The sequence below is a fragment of the Hyla sarda genome, chromosome 4, assembly GCF_029499605.1.
Source record: "Hyla sarda isolate aHylSar1 chromosome 4, aHylSar1.hap1, whole genome shotgun sequence".
NCBI classification, from domain to species: domain Eukaryota; kingdom Metazoa; phylum Chordata; class Amphibia; order Anura; family Hylidae; genus Hyla; species Hyla sarda.
Window position 1 is genome coordinate 349846359 of NC_079192.1, and position 19176 is coordinate 349865534.

The 19176-nt window shown below is 44.4% G+C and overlaps 1 protein-coding gene and 1 long non-coding RNA gene across 8 annotated transcripts in view; one reads left to right on the plus strand and one right to left on the minus strand.

Annotated features, from left to right (window-relative positions):
• The window catches only part of FSTL4 (follistatin like 4), a 1659076-nt gene that overhangs the window by 1038484 nt on the left and 601416 nt on the right, over positions 1-19176 (minus strand). For 2 of the 7 annotated variants that reach the window (XM_056516585.1, XM_056516588.1), the window contains exon 1: positions 1200-1612. The exons of 3 other annotated variants lie outside the window; for them this stretch is intronic. The gene's annotated coding sequence lies outside the window, so the exon portion shown is untranslated. Of the gene's footprint in view, positions 1-1199; positions 1613-19176 lie in introns of those variants that run through there. 2 more of the 7 variants (XR_008843089.1, XM_056516587.1) reach the window with 2 other exon arrangements.
• Positions 3460-19176, plus strand: part of LOC130267204 (uncharacterized) — a 184681-nt gene continuing 168964 nt past the window's right edge. The window contains exon 1 of the long non-coding RNA XR_008843093.1: positions 3460-3550. This is a non-coding gene — a long non-coding RNA (uncharacterized LOC130267204). The remainder of the gene's footprint in view (positions 3551-19176) is intronic.

Consider the following 19176-nt stretch of genomic DNA (forward strand, 5'->3'; position numbering starts at 1 on the left):
TAAGTCCTATCGATGCAAAAATGGTACCGTTAAAAACTTCAGATCACGGCGCAAAAAATGAGCCCTCATACCGCCCCATACGCGGAAAAATCAAAAAGTTATAGGGGTCAGAAGATGACAATTTTAAACGTATTAATTTTCCTGCATGTAGTTATGATTTTTCCAGAAGTCCGACAAAATCAAACCTATATATATTGGGTATCATTTTAATCGTATGGACCTACAGAATAAAGAGAAGGTGTCATTTTTACTGAAAAATGTACTACGTAGAAATTGAAGCCCCCAAAAGTTACAAAACGGCATGTTTTTTTTTTTCAATTTTGTCGCACAATGATTTATTTTCTGTTTACCGTAGATTTTTGGGCACAATGACTGACGTCATTACAAAGTAGAATTGGTGGCGCAAAAAATAAGCCATCATATGGATTTTTAGGTGCAAAATTTAAAGAGTTATGATTTTTTAAAGGCAAGGAGCAAAAAACGAAAGTGCAAAAACTGAAAGAAAAAAAAACAGTCCTTAAGGGGTTAAGTTGGAGGGGGGTAATAGCACAAGGGGATTAAGATGGAGGGGGGGATCATCAACCCCCCCCCCCCCCCCCCATATTAATCCCCTTTTGCCATTTTTCCCCCCTCCAACTTAATCCCCTTGTGCCATTATTATCCGATATGGCAAAAAGGAATCAGAGGAAGGGGGAATGGCACAAGGGGATTAAGATAAATTTCAATGCCTCGTGCTTTATCATCACTCCACATCCCCCCCCCCCCCTCCGCCATTATCCCTCTCCCCCTCCAGCTTGAAGCCTAGTGCTTTATCCCCCCCCCCCCCCCCCCTCCGCCATTATCCCTCTCCCCCTCCATCTTGAAGCCTAGTGCTTTATCCCCCCCCCCCCCCGCCATTATCCCTCTTCCCCTCCATCTTGAAGCCTAGTGCCTTATCACTCCCCATCCCCCCCCCCCCTCTCTGCCATTATCCCTCTCCCCCTCCATTTAATCATGAAATGGAGGGGGAGAGGGATAATGGCAGAGAGGGGATGAGGAGTAATAAAGCACAAGGCATTAAGATGGAGGGGGAGAGGGATAATGGCGGAGGGGGGGATGGGGAGTAATAAAGTACAAGGCGTTACATCTTAATGCCTTGTGCTGCGTCCAATACATCCCCCTCTGGCCCACACAGTTATTAACCATTTTATTCTTTGTACCTGGCCTCCGGCGGGACCCTGCTTGTTGCGTCTTGATGTAGCGCGTCCCGTCGGCGGGGCCGCACTGACGTGTGACGTTCTCCTGCGCTGTGCGGCAACTCCGCGCCACGTCAGGGGAGGTCACACGTCTCCACGTCAGGGGAGGTCACATGTCTCCCCGGCAGCTGTCTCACAGTAGCAATGGCTGCAGCTCGGGCCGCGCTTCTGTACGGTGAGCTGCCGCGGCTATGCGCTGTCAGATACTGGCTAATGCATGGCCGCTATCTGACAGCGCTTTCACGTACCCAGGGCCCTTGTACCCTAATAGCGGTCCTGGGGCTTTGTGAAATGTTGAAAATAGGGTACATATATTAAAAGTTATTGAACAGTTTTTGAGTGGGAATATTTGCATATGTGTGTAGAAAGTATGAACACATTTAACAGAGAGCTGGGTTAGTTTCTACTTTCAACAATGCGATGCAGGGGCGGACTGACAGGCCGGTCCGTTCGGACGGGTAAAGGGCCCACTGCTGCTGGGGATCCAAGACACTTGTCCCGGATCCCCAGACAGAAAAGCGCTGCCTTTCAGGTCCGGCAGCTACATTTCGCCGCACTCCAGTTCTATCCCCCGGCCCCAAGTCCTATCCCCCGGCCCCAAGTCCTATCAGCTGGGGCAGGGACGCTGCCTCTTTAAAACAGCAATGATTTCTGGGACAGAAGGGCCGCGCACGTCTGCTCCCTCCCCGACGTGTCTCTGCCTCAGCTCCTGTGCTCCGCGCCGTCTTCTGAGAGGAAAAGTTCAGCCACAACCCCGGACATTCCTGGACCTGGAGCCGCCTGGGTAGAGGAGAGAGCGAAGACAAGACACTGACCTGGTGAATCCATGTGTCATATGTCTGCAAAACTGTCTATTTAATCTTTTAATGTGTGAAACGGTCTGCTGTGCTCTGTATCTAATCCTGCCATGTGCGATACTGTCTGCTGAGCTCTGTATCTAATCCTGCCATGTGCGATACTCTCTGCTTGTGCTTTGTATCTAATCCTGTCATGTGCCATACTGTCTGCTGTGCTCTGTATCTAATCCTGTCATCTGTGATTCTGTCTGCTGAGCTGTGTATCTGAGCCTTGTATCTAATCCTATTAAGGATGATCTGTCTGCTGAGCTGCTGTATCTAATCTTTCCATGGGTGATAATATCTGCTGAGCTACCGTATGTGTGATACTGTCTGCTGAGCCTGTATATCTAAATCAGTTATGTGTGATACTGTCTGCTGAGCCTGTGTATCTAAATCAGTTGTGTGATACTGTCTGCTGAGCTGTGTATCTAAATCAGTTATGTGCGATACTGTCTGCTGAGCCTCCGTATCTAAATCCATTATGTGTGATACTGTCTGCTGAGCCTGTGTATCTAAATCAGTTATGTGCGATACTGTCTGCTGAGCCTGTGTATCTAAATCCGTTATGTGCGATACTGTCTGCTGAGCCTGTGTATCTAAATCCATTATGTGCGATACTGTCTGCTGAGCCTGTGTATCTAAATCTGTTATGTGCGATCCTGTCTGCTGAGCCTGCATATCTAAATCCGTTATGTGCGATACTTTCTGCTGAGCCTGTGTATCTAAATCTGTTATGTGCGGTACTGTCTGCTGAGCCTGTGTATCTAAATCCTTTATGTGTGATACTGTCTGCTGAGCCTGCGTATCTAAATCTGTCATGTGTGATACTATCTGCTGAGCCTGTGTATCTAAATCTGTCATGTGTGATACTGTCTGCTGAGCCTATGTATCTAAATGTGTCATGTGTGATACTGTCTGCTGAGCCTGTGTATCTAAATCCGTTATGTGCTATACTGTCTGCTGAGCTTGTGTTTCTAATCCTATCATGTGTCATACTACTGCTGAGCTCGGGGCTGGACTGGCCATTAAGCGATAGAGGCCATGTGAGACAGGGCACAATAAGGGGCCCCTAGCGGAGCAAGAGGGAGCAGAGGAGTAAGGAGGGTTTAGGGGTATGATGGGGTCAGAGGGGTCTGGAGGAGGAGGGGACAGAGGGATCTGGAGGAGGACACAGTGGTCTGGGGGGATAGAGAGGTCTGAAGGACGATTTAGGGATCTGGGGGAAAAGGGGTCAGGAGGAGGATTTAGGGGGTCTTAGGGCAGATGGGTCTGTAAGAGATATATTTAGGGGGCACAGTATCTGGCAGGGTTATAATGATTATTGTCTTCTTATGGAGGATGAGGATCTGTGGACTAAGTGCCTAACCTATGATGTGCTTGTGTCAGACTCTGCAGAGAAGATGCAGCTGGAAGAAGTCCTGACGTCTGGACCAGATAAAGAAGAAAAGAAAAGACAACAGAGAAGACGTCACTCAGGTCACTGATATCATTGTGTGTTCTGTCAGCTGGAGTCTATTGTAAGTTCTGCAGGGATGATGGGTGATAATGTACTCCAACCTGTGGCTCTGCAGCTATTACAAAACTACAACTCCCATCATGCCTCCAGCATAGTCCTAAATGATGGTAGTTGAGAGGTCAGGCAGGCACACTGGGTGGGCACAATCCTTTGTAGTGGAAACTATTATGTTTTAAGTCTTGTATGGTACAGCTATGTACTTTGCACACAGTCTATGTACTACTATAATATGTCATGCACACAGTGTGTGGCACTAGTATACCCTAGCGGCACAGTGTGTAGCACTAGTAAACCCTAGCGGCACAGTGTGTGACACTAGTATACCCTAGCGGCACAGTGTGTAGTACTAGTATACCCTAGCGGCACAGTGTGTGACACTAGTATACCCTAGCGGCACAGTGTGTGTCACTAGTATACCCTAGCGGCACAGTGTGTGACACTAGTATACCCTAGCGGCACAGTGTGTAGCACTAGTAAACCCTAGAGGCACAGTGTGTGACACTAGTATACACTAGCGGCACAGTGTGTAGCACTAGTATACCCTAGCGGCACAGTGTGTAGTACTAGTATACCCTAGCAGCACAGTGTGTAGCACTAGTATACCTTAGCGGCACAGTGTGTAGCACTAGTATACCCTAGCGGCACAGTGTGTGACACTAGTATACACTAGCAGCACAGTGTGTAGCACTAGTATACCCTAGCGGCACAGTGTGTGACACTAGTATACCCTAGCGGCACAGTGTGTAGCACTAGTATACCCTAGCGGCACAGTGTGTAGCACTAGTATACCCTAGCGGCACAGTGTGTAGCACTAGTATACCCTAGCGGCACAGTGTGTAGCACTAGTATACCCTAGCGGCACAGTGTGTGACACTAGTATACCCTAGCGGCACAGTGTGTGACACTAGTATACCCTAGCAGCACAGTGTGTGACATTATTATATCCTGGCGGCACAGTGTGTGACATTATTATATCCTGGCAGCACAGTGTGTGACATTATTATATCCACAATAGGTGGAGGTTGGCACTTCCCTAGTTTGGTGGTGCACGTGTTTGGATCAGGCCCAGAACATAGTAGAGAAGGAATCCCAGCACTCACCATATGTTCAAGGATAAGCAATGAACTACATTGAATATATGGTAAGTGCTGGAATTACTCCTCTACTATTATTATATCCATGCAGCACAGTGTGGGGCACTGTTAAAGCCTGGTGGCATATAGTATGTAGCATTTTATAATTACCCCCCACTTCTTTTGTACTAGGGATGTTAGGGACCCGCTACGTACTGGTAGCCATGACATGGCTAGTGGGCTGGACTTCATGATCATCAACAGGGGTGTGGAAATTAAAAAACTACTTGTCCAAGGGACTAAAGCGGAACACAGTCTTCTTGTCCCTCAAGAAAATCCACTTGTCCTGGTAGATTTAAATAATTTCTACCAAAATAGTACAAAAATAGGGTCCTTATTAGTTTCCACACTTTTGTTTTTTCCTCCTTGTCCTATTATAGTCATAACTCTTATTTTTCCATCTACAGACCCATATGGGGCTTGTTTTTTGTGGGGTGGTGTATACTTAGTAATGACACCTTTTCATATTTCCATAACTTATGCTCTGAAACAAACAAAAAAAAAAATATTTGTGAGGTGAAATTGAAAAAAAAAAAAGAAATTTTGAGGTTTTCTTTTTTTCACCATTCACCTTGTGGTCAAACTTACATATTATTTTGATACTTTACGTCGGCCTGATTACACCAATACCAAATTTTAGTTTCCGTCACGTTTTAATAATAATTTTTTTTTATTTAAAAAAAGAAAATCACTGACCCCTATATATTTTCCGTATACTGGGCTGTATGAGCGCTCATTTTTTGGGCCGTAATATTCTGTTTGTATCGGTACCATTTTGGCATTGATTTGACTTTTTGAACACTTTTTTACTACAATTTTTCTGGGATATGATATTATAAACATAAAGCAATTTTGTGATTCGTTTTTTTTTTTAACGTTAACACCATTTACCATACGGGATGTAAAATGTTATTTTTTAATAGTTCAGTCAATTATGCACGCGCCAATACCAAATATGTTTATTTTTATTATGTTTACATATTTTTTATATGGAAAAGGGGGGTGATATGAACTTTTAGGGTACGTTCACATGGGCGGATTTATTTGCGTATTTGAAAGAGGGCAGGCTCTTCTCAGCTATCCGCAGCATATTTTCCGATGCGGAATTTACACTGTGGAAAATCCACCGCAAGCCCCATTGAAGTCAGAAGGGTCTGTGGAAATTCCGCTGCGGAAAATCTGCTGCGGACAGAGAAGAGACCGCACCCTTTCAAATACGCAGCAGGAAACCTGCAAATGAATCCGCCCGTATGAATGTACCTCTAATATGGAAGGGGTTAATGGGTGTTTTTAAACTTTTATTAAACTTTTTTTTTATACACTTTTTTAGTAGGAATCATTTAGATTCCTCATACAGATCAGTTCTATTGATCTGTGTTCATTTGGTTGAGCCTGCTCAAGGCAGGCTCAATCAAATGCAGATCTATGGGGGCAGGCACGGATGCAGAGGTAAGCCCTCCGGCTACCTCCACAGGGGATCGCCCATAACCCCCATAACTACTGAAATCAGCTGGGGGCCGCCGCCGAGTATGGAGCGGGCACGAGTAAGGAGCCCGTAAACCCAGAGCGCCGGTGTGAGATGCAGACTTGCGTCCCATGAAAGTCTCCACCCGCTCCTCACACCTGCATAAAAAAAAACAATAAAAAGGGGGGGGGGGGGGGAAGTCGCTCCGGCCCTGCTTGCCTGATACAGGGCTAAATCTATGAAAAAAAATCACCTGCCCGGTGCCCGGAACTACATGTCCCGGGAGTCGGGCGATAGGATTTCCACATCCCTGATCAAGTACAGTAATGACCCATTAGTGTAATGTAAGTATAATATTTTGTGTGTAGGGGTGAGATATGAGGAGGGATTTGGGTGGAATGGGGGCGTGGCCAAAGCGGAGTCTTGCCGGGGCCCTTGCTTTATTTGATCTGAGGCCCTGAGTGTTGTCAGTCTGCCCCTAGTTATTTGTACAAAGATCATAAACAATATATGGACAAAAGGATATCTACACCTTACACCTTTGCAGTTATAACAACTTTCACTCCTCTAGAAAGACTAAGCTTTACAGTGTGTCTGTGGGAATTTGTGAGGTCAGACAATGATGTTGGACAATAGGTCCATCCAAAAGTGTTTGACGGGGTTAAGGTCAAGGGTCTGTGCAGGCCAGTCCCGTTCTTGTATATCAAAATCACCCCACAATGCCTTTATAGAAAATGTCATGGTATGGAGAAGCATTAAAGGGGTACTCCGCCCCTAGACATCTTATCCCCTATCCAAAAGATAGGGGATAAGATGTCAGATTGCGGGGATCCCGTCACTGGGGACCCCCGGGATCTCAGCTGCAGCACCCACCTGTTGTGACTTCCGGCAGAACTGGAGGCTCTCATCCTAACGCCTCACTACCACGGTGATGGGAGATCGTGACGTCACGACTCCGCCCCCGTGTGATATCATGCCCCGCCCCTCAATGGAAGTTTATGGGAGGGGGCGTGACGGCTGTCATGCCCCCTCCCATAGACTTGCATTGAGGGGCAGGTCGTGACGTCACACGGGGCGGAGTCGTGACGTCACGATCTCACGTCACCGTGGCCGGGAGCCGAAGCATCCAGCGTTTCCGGAAGCTGCAACAGGTGGGTGCTGCAGCCAAGATCCCGGGGGTCCCCAGCGGCGGGACCACCACGATCTGACATCTTATCCCCTATCCTTTGGATAGGGGATAAGATGTCTAGGGGCGGAGTACCCCTTTAAGATTTCTCTTCACTGAAAGTAAGATGTCTAGGCCAGCGCCTGAAAAACAACTCTATAGAATTATCCCTCCTCCACTAAACTAGAAGAAGATAACATTCTCCTGGCATTCATCGACCTGACCTCAACTCATCCATCAGACTGTTAAATAGAGAAACCCGATTCCTCACTCAAGTGAACACATTTCACTGCTCAAGGGGTCTGGTGGAATCATGCTTTACACCACCACATCTCATGCTTGGCATTGTGCTTGCATGAAGTTGCAGTACCATAGTTATCCTCGCCATGAAGCTCCTGGTAGTCCATACTTTTGGGCTGGTATTAAGGCAGTTATGGAGTCAGAAGAGCATTGGTGGCTTTTCTGCACAATGTGCCTCAAGACTCAACAACCCAGCTCTGTAACTTTACGTGGTCTCCACTATGTGGTTTAGGCTGGAATTCCACTGAGGTTTTTTTGTTTTGTTTTTTTTGCAAAAACGCCATAAAAAACGCCAATTTTCCACTGCACTGCAGTATATACACCTATTCATATTTCCCGCAGAGAGCTGTGATTGGCCAGATGGTTCCAGCCAATCACAACTCTCTATAGGAAATAGGAACATGTGTATAAATACGACCGTGCAGTGGACCATAGAAGAGCGGCCGCATTCATACGTTATACCGGAGGATCACAGCGGGTGTCAGTAGTGATACCCGCAGTTATCTTTCCTTAACTACAAGTACTACTCCTCCTAACATGGAGTACACTCTGCTCCATGATGGGAGCTGTAGTACCTGCATTCATAGACAGATCGCATCATGTGTCAGAAATTACACTCGCTGCGATCTGTCTATTAATGCAGGTACTACAACTCCCAGCATGGAGCAGAGTGTGCTCCATGTTCGGAGTAGTAGTACCTGCAGTTAAGAACAGATCACAGCAGGTATCACTACTGACACCCCCTGTGATCGTCCTGTCTATAGCAGAGATGGAGCGACTGTATAGATCGCTCGCATCCCTGCTCTGTACTCCGTCCGGCCACTCACTCATTCATAATTCCCTCAGAGCTGTGATTGGCTGCCACCATCCGGCCAATCACAGCTCTGGGCGGAAAATATGAACGGCCAGTGATGTGAATAGAACATCACTCAGAGTACAGAGCAGAGGTGCGAGCGCTGTATAGAGCTGCATCTCTGCTATATTATGGATGACGGCAAATTCCACACAAAGGTAAAAATGCAGGGAAAAACTGTGGCAGTTTTTCTGGCGTTTTTTTTTCTGGCATTTTTATGCCAAAAAAAATCGCAGGACAAAAATCTCAGTGGAATTCTATCCTTATACCACTTACAGCTGATCATAATCTAGACCTAGGTTGCAGCAGTGGCATCCGATTACAGTAGAATTCAGTGAGCTCTTTACTAGGGATCTACCGATATCGTTTTTTTAAGGGCCGATACCGATAATCGCTGGAGGTTAAGTCCGATAGCCGATAACTTATACCGATATTCCGGTATAAGTTATCGGCTATTTATCCCCCCTCGACACCGCTGCAGAACATTGATTTAAAGCGGCCGCTTTAAATCAATGCACTGCAGTGGCTTTTGCGGTGCCATAGGCCGCCGCCGCCACCACCCGCTTCTCTCCCCCTACCTGTCAGGGTGGTCCGAGCCATCCATCCTTCCTTCCTGTAGTGTCCGGCGGCATTCCGGGTGGAGGGTGAACCGGTCCGGGCTGTCCTTCTTCTCCGGGGGGTCATCTTCTCCACTCCGGACAGGCTCCGGCCTAGTACGCTGCATAGACGCCGCTGCACAGTGACGCCCGTACGCAGCGACGCACCTGACGTCACGGCGTAGCGGCGTCCATGCAGCGTACTAGGCCGGAGCCTGCCCGGAGTGGAGAAGAGGACCCCGGAGAAGGACAGCCCGGACCGGTTCACCCTCCAACCGGAATGCCGCCGGACACTACAGGAAGGAAGGATGGATGGCCCGGACCACCCCCATTACGGGTAAGTTTAATTTTTTTTTTTATTGACTCGGAGGGTGGGGGAGGGGCCCGACCGGTAAAGCGGTATGGGCAAAAATCCATACCGGTATACCGCCCAGCACTACGGTGGGGGGTGCGACGTGGTGCGGTGGGTCGGGGAGGCGGTCACCGTGCGGTGGAGGCGGTGCGGGGGGCATTATCGGCTTATTGGCAAGGTAATTGCCGATACCGATAATGCCCAAAATCGTGATTATCGGCCGATAATCGGTCGATCCCTACTCTTTACAATGACCCATTATTTCACAGATGTTTGTAAAGGCAGACTGCAATAGTAGGCAATGGATTTTATACACCTGTGGCAATGAGACTGAATGAAAGGGGTACTTCGATGGAAAACAATTTTTCCATATCAACTGGTGCTAGAAAGTTAAACAGATTTGTAAATTACTTCTATTAAAAAAGCTTAATCCTTCCAGTATTTATCAGTTGCTCTATGCTCCAGAGGAAGTTGTGTTGTTCTTTTCTGTTTGACCGCCGTGCTCTCTGCTGACACTTCTGTCTAAGTCAGGAACTGTCCAGAGCAGGAGAGGTTTGCTATGGAGGGTGTCAGCAGAGAGCACTGTGGTCAGACTGAAAAGAACTTCACAACTTCCTCTCTAGTTTACAGCAGCTGATAAGTCTTGGAAGGATTAAAATCTTTACATAGGAGTAATTTCTAGCACCAGTTGATTTGAAAAATTTTTTTTTTTTCCTTCAGAGTACCCCTTAAACATACAGAGTAGATGTGCTAAGACTTTTATATCTATAAATAATATATGATAGAATTATTGAGGGCAGGGCATTATCTTGCCTAGAGAATTTGGCTCCCGAGAATTGCCTAGAGAATTTGGCACCCGGGGCGGACCCTTTGTTTGGCACCTCCCCCTTAATTACACCCCCTTCTTCCCCCTCCCTCCCTCCCCTCAATAACACCCCTCCCTTCACATATAATTATTTACTTACATTTTGATGATGCCTCCGTCCAACCGCTGGTGATGGATCATTCCGCTCCTTTAAAAGATCCATAAAGGTAGCGTCAGCGTCGTGAAGTCACGTTGTGCACCGCCGCAACACTCCTCCCCATGCTGCTCTGACTCCACAGATGCAAGCGCCAAGCGTAAAAGCGTCGCGGTGCAGCAGTGGATAGGGACATTAGGTAGCAGTTTCTCCACATTAGGTAACATAGATTCCCCACATTAGGTAGCATAGATTCCCCACACTAGGTAGCATAGATTCCCCACACTAGGTAGCATAGATTCCCCACATTAAGTAGCATAGATTCCCCACATTAGGTAGCATAGATTCCCCACACACCCATAGACAGACACACCCATAGACAGACACACCCATAGACAGACACAGACCTAGAAAGACACAGACATAGAAAGACACACACATACACACACCCATAGACAGACACACACCCATAGACAGACACACACATAGAAAGACACACACACATACAGACACACATAGACAGACACACGCACATAGACAGACACACATACACATAGAAAGACATACACACACAGACAGACAGACATACACACACACACACACATAGACAGACACACACACACATAGACACACTTACCTGGCAGCGTTTCTTCCCTCTGGTGGCGGCCTGACGAGTGATGTCACTGACGTCCTCCTGCGCTGATCTGCGGAGGGACGTCGCATGCGTGACGTCCCTTATCAGACCCGGGCCGACCGCCAGCACAGCTGCATACAGGTGTCGGCGGAGCGAGGTAATGGGGTGCTAACGGACGGGAGCAAGCGCAGCTGAAGACAAGGGGGGCATCCCGGTCACCGAGCGGCATGGTGTCACCCCATCAGGCCGGTGCCGCCCGGTTCGGTCCGCACCCCAGCCACTACGCCACTGGATAGGGGGGGGGGGGAGGTGACTCGGTCATGGCACCCCCCTTGTGAGTGGCACCCAGGATACACCCCCCCCCCCCATCCTTGATACGCCACTGACTCTCACCCTCTTTTTTGTATATTTCCATATATGTGTTAAGGAGAACACATTTAAGATTATTATCGACAGTAATTTGATCATTTAACCTTTATGCACAGATATCATTCTGTCGGTTGCAGAGTTTACTGGACATTGGGAGTGAATACACTGCTACAGCTCACTGACCATAATGAGTAAATGAGTGGTAGAAGTGTATAGGCAAAAGGTGAAATATTACTTGTCAGCAAAATCACTGCATGCACTGTAGAATTCTCAATCTGTTTTTTCCCTCCTACAGATCTACAGCCACCAGCAAGTACTTATAAAACACGTCAATAAAAAAAAACAAAAATATATATATTTATATGCTAAAAGACAACATATTATTAAACAATTGGCTTCAGTAGTAAAGTTTTGCTCTATTGTTATAGCACTTTTGCACAGTTACTTTGCTTCTTTCAAATGGAGCTCCGAATACTCTGCTATTGCTGCTTTGTTATCTAAAAAAACATAAAATCTTGTAGCCACTAGAAGGAGCTAACCAAAGACAGAACGATTTACCATACCATGCCATACTTTTGCAGTAGGAATAGAGAATCTGAGTTCTGCACTCAACATATTAAACATTATAGTACATTAATAAAAATGCTTGTACATTAAAATTCACATTAAAGTTCACATAATGCATCAGTTTAAACATATTTATCTTCATGGTAAAACTCCTTTAAGGCAGTACTGGGCAAGCATTAGAAAATCATTTCATTGATAGAATTGCAATTAGTATGGCTGCAAACCCATGCCTGCCTCATCAGCTAAAACAAGTATCATACACAAAAGCATCTACATTATTCTCTAGCCTATGCTGCACTATATAGGCCATCTAACTATTGAGTTGGATAGTTTCTTGAGCAACAAAAATGCTGTTTCATAATAGCTTTTTCTATGGGCCCCAAAAAAAAAAAAAAAAACAAGCAAAAATACATTGCATAAACCAGACCACACTCCCTGCTCTACCTCAAATCTGTAAGTGACCCAGTGGGTCCATGACACCTGCTATCCATGTTTCACTCATTATCGACATGTTTAATTTGGAGCTTTTCCCATTGTTTATGACAATATGGATGTAAAAAGAGCCTTACAGTGCAACAAAAAATTTAAGCATCCCCTCATTTTAAATAACCTTTTAAATGTCACAGAGACATGTCAAAAGGTTCGATCGATTGTCATAGTGCAGAAACCCAAGGTCAGTAGAAAAAGTGAGGAGCAAGTTTTACTCCCTAGCCCACAGCAATATCTATACCATGTTCCCATTATACGTCTATGTGGCCATCCAGTGAAACCAGACATAGATTGCTGTAAGCCGAGGAGTGAGATGCCCTTTACCCCACTTCTTCTAGTGATTGGTGGTGGTCTCAGTCAATCTGCTGTTTGGGCATGCTGGGATTTGCAGTTTTGCAACATCTGGAGAGCTACAATTTAGAGACTGCACAGTGATCTCCAAACTGTGGACCTCCAGATGTTGCAAAACTACAAATCCCAGCATGCCCAGACAGCTGTCTTGAAAAATAGCAAACATGGATCTTTGCAGGCGCATGGACAGCAGTGGATAAAAGTTCATGGAGTCTTCAATACATATAGATGTTTATTTTAAGCACATAAAAGCAACGCGTTTCCTGCCCGTAGCGGGCACTTCATCAGGCAAGTGTGCATGTGCATCAGGCAAGTGTGCATGTACATGCACACTTGCCTGATGAAGTGCCCGCTACGGGCAGGAAACGCGTTGCTTTTATGTGCTTAAAATAAACATCTATATGTATTGAAGACTCCATGAACTTTTATCCACTGCTGTCCATGCGCCTGCAAAGATCCATGTTTGCTATTTTTCATTGATGCTATTTGGACAGGTGAACCAGGATAGACCGGAGGATCGTGGCTGCTGACAACCTAACCTGATTAATACGCTGTATGGTGTTGTGCCCTTAGCGCAACACATTGTGGTAAGTGTGACCTTTATTGCACTTATTCACTGTCTATAAGCGTATCACACTAGGGGCGCTTGTTCCCTCTTTTTTCCCTTTGGTCTTTGCAGACAGCTGTCTTGGCATGCTGGGAGTTGTAGTTTTGCAACATCTGGAGGGTTACAGTTTATAGACCACTGTATAGTGGTCTCAAACTGTAGCCCTCCAGATGTTGCTAGGCAACTCACCAGCTTCCGTAGGATCCAGGGAGCCAGCTGCACGACATGCCGCCCGCCGATCACCGCAGCTGATCGAGTCCCGCAGCCTCCACCAATGGGTAAGTGTACTTTGGCGCCCAGTCCTCGTCGGTTTCCCCGTCCTGCCCCGCCTATTGTGGGTGGGCAGAAAGGACAAAACGAAAGTTAACCCCCCCCCCGCCCCCGATCTGCTATTGGTCGTCGCGTCTATACGACCAATAGCAGGGATAGGAGGGGTGGCACTCACGCACCTCACTCCTATCCTTTCAGGGGGATCGTGGGTGTCTTGGACAACCCCGATCCCCCTTATTTTCCGGGTCACCATAGACCTGTATGACAAGGAAAAGCCGCAAATCGCATGTGTGAATTCACATTCGATTTGCGGCGATCGCCAACATGAATCTGATGACCCCCCCCTGGGCATTTGCACGGGATGCCTGCACGGCGGGGTCCAGAATTGCCCATGACGTACATTTATGTCATGGGTCCTTAAGACCCAGGGTGTCATGACGTAACGTTACGTCATGGGTCCTGAAGGGGTTAAAGGGGTACTCCCGTGGAAAACTTTTTTTTTTTTTTAAATCAACTGGTGCCAGAAAGTGAAACAGATTTGTAAATCACTTCTATTAAAAAATCTTAATTCCTCCAGTACTTTTTAGGGGCTATATACTAAAGAGAAATCCCAAAAAGAAATGCATTTCCTCTGATGTCATGACCACAGTGCTCTCTATTGCCAGATTTGTAAATCAAATTTCAAAAAAGGTGCAGCTCACAACAAAAAGTGCAAGGTTTTTATAGCTATAACAGGTCCCCACCGGCGTCGAAGGAAAAATTAAATTCTAATTTATAGCTTTTACCTCAAGAACCTCACCATCTAAGGTGCATACCTATCATTATGAACCTTAGATGGTGAGGTTCTTGAGGTAAAAGCTATACATTTTTATTTTAGATTTGTACATCACTTCTATTAAAAAATCTTAATCCTTCCAGTACTTTTTAGGGGCTGTATACTAAAGAGAAATCCAAAAAAGTAATGCATTTCCTCTGATATCATTACCACAGTGCTCTCTGTTGACCTCTGCTGTCCATTTTAGGAACTGTCCAGAGCAGCATATGTTTGCTATGGGGATTTTCTCCTGCTCTGGACAGTTCCTAAAATGGACAGCAGAGGTCAGCAGAGAGCACTGTGGTCATGACATCAGAGGAAATGCATTTGTTTTTTGGATTTCTCTTTAGTATACAGCCCCTAAAAAGTACTGGAAGGATTAAGATATTTTAATAGAAGTGATTTACAAATCTATTTAACTTTCTGGCACCAGTTGATTTAAAAAAAAAAAGAAAGTTTTCCATGGGAGTACCCCTTTAAATCTAACTAATGGCTGGATCAATGGTTTTCATTCTATCCCCAAAAGATTTAAATACTAGCTCTCCTTTCTACTATGCTCTGTTCTGGCTAGGACAATAAGAGATCTGGGCAGCACTAGTATAAGCATTTGGCGGGTAGCAGAGAACATAGTCCAAATACCAACAAGTTGGCTGTTGTATCTTCTGTTCCATTTGCCAAGTGGCTCCAGCCAGTGCTGTTAGGTTTGTATCACTGGTATTAGCAGTGACTCAGCGGAGGACACCATGAAATTTCTGAAACAGTGGAGTTCAGGTAAAGTAATATTTGGGAACATGTTAAGCTCCTTTGGGCTACCGTAAAGCTGAATTTTAGGTTTTGCTGGGAGTCTCGCTTTAATAAAAATCTATTTTCTTATTAAAAATCTTTTCTAGTTTAAGTCTCTGATGTAAAATCTCTGATCTCTAAAAATCTCTGTCCAGTGATGCTAGCTGTAGCATATAATGAAATAGCTTCCTCTTGATAATAAGTATGTTCTGGTGTACTGTTACTGCTACATAGACTGCCAGGGGCTTGCCTCTTACTTTGCGTCCTTGTCCTTTCCCTATCTCACCTCAAAGATGTAATTAATTTCAAACCAATGATATGCTCAAATCATGGCAATGTCCTCTGTAAGTCTCCTCTGAAGGAAAAGAAGATGCTTTATCTGTCAGATATCACAATCCGCTCCCATTTGCAGACCTACACGCTGCAGTATGTGTATGTACATGTAGCGCCTTGTTCTTATAGATAATGGCAGTGTCTATTGTCAAGGCAAGGACAGGGGTCTTAGCTATACTGACAATTCCTTGTACCAAAACTACACTAAGTAAAAGTGCTTTCAATTTGTTACAGTCTCACTAGGTGTTTCTTTAAATATTTTATTGTATTTCCAACCTTTATCAAATGTTTTTTAAATCCAAGAACAGAATAACGTATAAATCTATTCACGTTATGGCAATAGTAACATATATAAATATGAAAACAGATGAGCAGCCATGGATGGGTAGTAAGCTACAGTTCATCAAACCTGTGTGTTTTTTTTTTTTTTTTTTTTTATATTATGCAAAAATCCTGTATCATATGCACAGTGAGTCTCTATGTAGGGTTCAATTGTTCTGCTGAAAACCTGTATTTCTCACCCAAATAAGGTCAAATATATATTCTGCAAAAACATATATGCAGTACATTATCTCTTTTGACAGCTGCAGATGAATATTTGGTTTGACATACCTAGATAAATGAATCCAATCTTTTCATCATCTATATTTATAAGCATGCTTGCTTCCCTTATGGATTTACAATGGAATGCAAAAGTTTTACTATGCCCTACATAAGAAGGCACTGTATTCTTATGGAATAAATTAGAATTGCTTTAAATGTAATTTAATCAGTAATAAAATAATTGATATTTAATAGGTTCTGTTTTCTCTAGTGTAATACCCTACTAGAAACACTACTCATTTTCCCTACAGTGGTCAATTCTGAAATGAGTGGCCATCTATAACCGCCTGTTTGTGATATCAACTAGTGATTTCATTCAGAAGTTTAAGTTAAATAGGCAATTTTATTTTTAATATATTGCTCCTTATGTGAATAACATTTTTTTTGTAATGTACTCCCTGTTAAAAAAATGCAGTTTTATACCTTTTTTTAATAGCGGCCACTAGGGGTCTCCCTTCTGGACCCATGACATACATAAACGCCATGGGTTGGGTGAGGGGAATATGGCGCAGGCCTGCGAATCAGCAGCAGATATCTGCCGGTAATGATGGACATCAATCCGATGTCTGCTACTGAAATGTTTAAATGATGTGATTAATTGCGATCACTGCATTTAAACACTAAATGCCGTTATCCCTGAAGTCTAGTGCACTCATCTTCTCCCGCAATGTCCCATATGAAAGGCCCCAAGGAGGGCTGAAAATGTGTAAAAAAAAATTGTTTAAAAACGTTTTTTAAAATATAAACCCTCTCCGCCCAAATGAAAATTTATAAACACCCCCTTTTCCCATTCAAAATAAAATGCTGTAAAAAAACACAAATTAATACCATATTTAGTATCGCTGTGTGTGTAATTGTCCGAAGTTTTAAATGGTCACATTCCTCACTCTGCACAGTGAAAGGCGTAAACACAAAAGAAAATTCCTAATGCCAAAATTGGTGATTTTTGGTCACATCACTTCCCAGAAAAAAAGAGATACCTTGTGGTACCGTTAAAAACTACAGCTCATGCTATTGCCTATTAGATAGTGTTTAGGGTCTAGGTCTGCACATGTTCCCAGAGTTAGACAGTGTTTTGTTGGGGATGTTTGCTGTTTCTTGCACTTGTTTTTGTGTTTATCTTGTATGTGGTGTGTGTGGTCTGTGTTCCTTCGAAACCCCTTTTGCTGGTGGTATGCACTATGCGCTCTCTCCCTGATTTTTCATAATTTTTATGGGAAAGATGGGGTCACTTAACCCCTTAAGGACGCAGTTTTTTTTTGTTTTTGCACTTTCGTTTTTTCCTCCTCACCTTTTAAAAATCATAACCCTTTCAATTTTGCACCTAAAAATCCATATGATGGCTTATTTTTTGCGCCACCAATTCGACTTTGCAGTGACATCAGTCATTTTACCCAAAAATCTACGGCAAAACGGGAAAAAAAATCATTGTGCGACGAAATTGAAGAAAAAACGCAATTTTGTAACTTTTGGGGGCTTCCGTTTCTACGCAGTACATTTTTCGGTAAAAATGACATTTGATCTTTATTCTGTAGGTCCATACGATTAAATTGATACCCTATATCGGTTTGATTTTGTCGTACTTCTGGAAAAAATCATAACTACATGCACGGAAATTTATACGTTTAAAAATGGGGTAGTATGAGGGCTCATTTTTTGTGTCGTGATCTGACATTTTTAGCGGTACCATTTTTGTATTGATTGGACTTTTTGATCGCTTTTTATTCATTTTTTCACGATATAAAAAGCTACCAAAAATAAGTTATTTTGGACTTTGGAATTTTTGGGCACGTACGCCATTGACCGTGCGGTTTAATTAATGTTATATTTTTATAGTTCAGACATTTATGCACGCGGCGATACCACATATGTTTATTTTTATTTACATGGTGTTTCTTTTATGGGAAAAGGGGGGTGATTTGAACTTTTATTAAGGAAAGGGTTAAATCACATTTATTAACTTTTTTTTAACACTTTTTTTTTTAGCAGTGTTATAGCTCCCATAGGGGGCTATAACATTGCATGCACTGATTGCCAGCACTGTTCACTGCAAAGCCACTGAGCAGCCGGGCAGCTTTCACTTTAGTTTTAGACTTTGAACGCCGCATATTAAGGGTTAATAGCGCACGGCACAGCGATCGCTGCCGTGCGCTATTAGCCCCGGGTCCCGGCTTCAGGTACATGCCAGGACCGACCCGATATATCGCGGGAGCTGGCCAAAAACTTAAATATATGTCCTTGGTGGTTAAGGGGTTAAAGTAGTCAGCTGGAATGTCAGGGGCCCTAATTCTAAATTAAAAAGAGTTCTCTTTCTTGACTTTATCAAGCGTCACTCCCCACATTTAGTTTGCCTTCAGGAAACTCACATTACGGGTCAAAAGGTGTTGGCTCTTAAGAGGGCGTGGGTAGCAAGAGGATATCATGCCACTTACTCTAAGTCTGTCCGGGGGTGTCGGTTTTAGTATCTGAGTCATTCTCGTTGGTGATTTCCCAGGTAGCTTGTGACAAGTTTGGTAGGTTTGTTATACTTCATTGAGCTTTTCATGCCTTTAGTTTTCACCTAGTGTTTGTCTATGTTCCTCCTTAGTTTCGTGTGGATGTACTGCAGAGTATTACTAATAAATAGTTAACGTTTCCTTCTGCCCCTCTTCTTTTTATAGGAGATTTTAATGCAGTTACAGATCCCCCTCCTTGATCATACCAGTGCTGCTGATCCTGGCTCCTCTGGCCTTAATACCTGGAGTGCGGGGTTGTCTCTCATAGATATATGGCGCTGGAAGCATGCTATTCTCCTTTTATTCCTCAGTAAATTGGTCGTTCTCCAGAATTGACCTTGCCTTTGCATCGGCAGATCTTCAGCCCTTGGTAAGTGATATTGCATACACCATTAGGGGGATCTCAGACCACTTAGCTATTTTTCTTACCCTGCACCTGGGTCCTCTT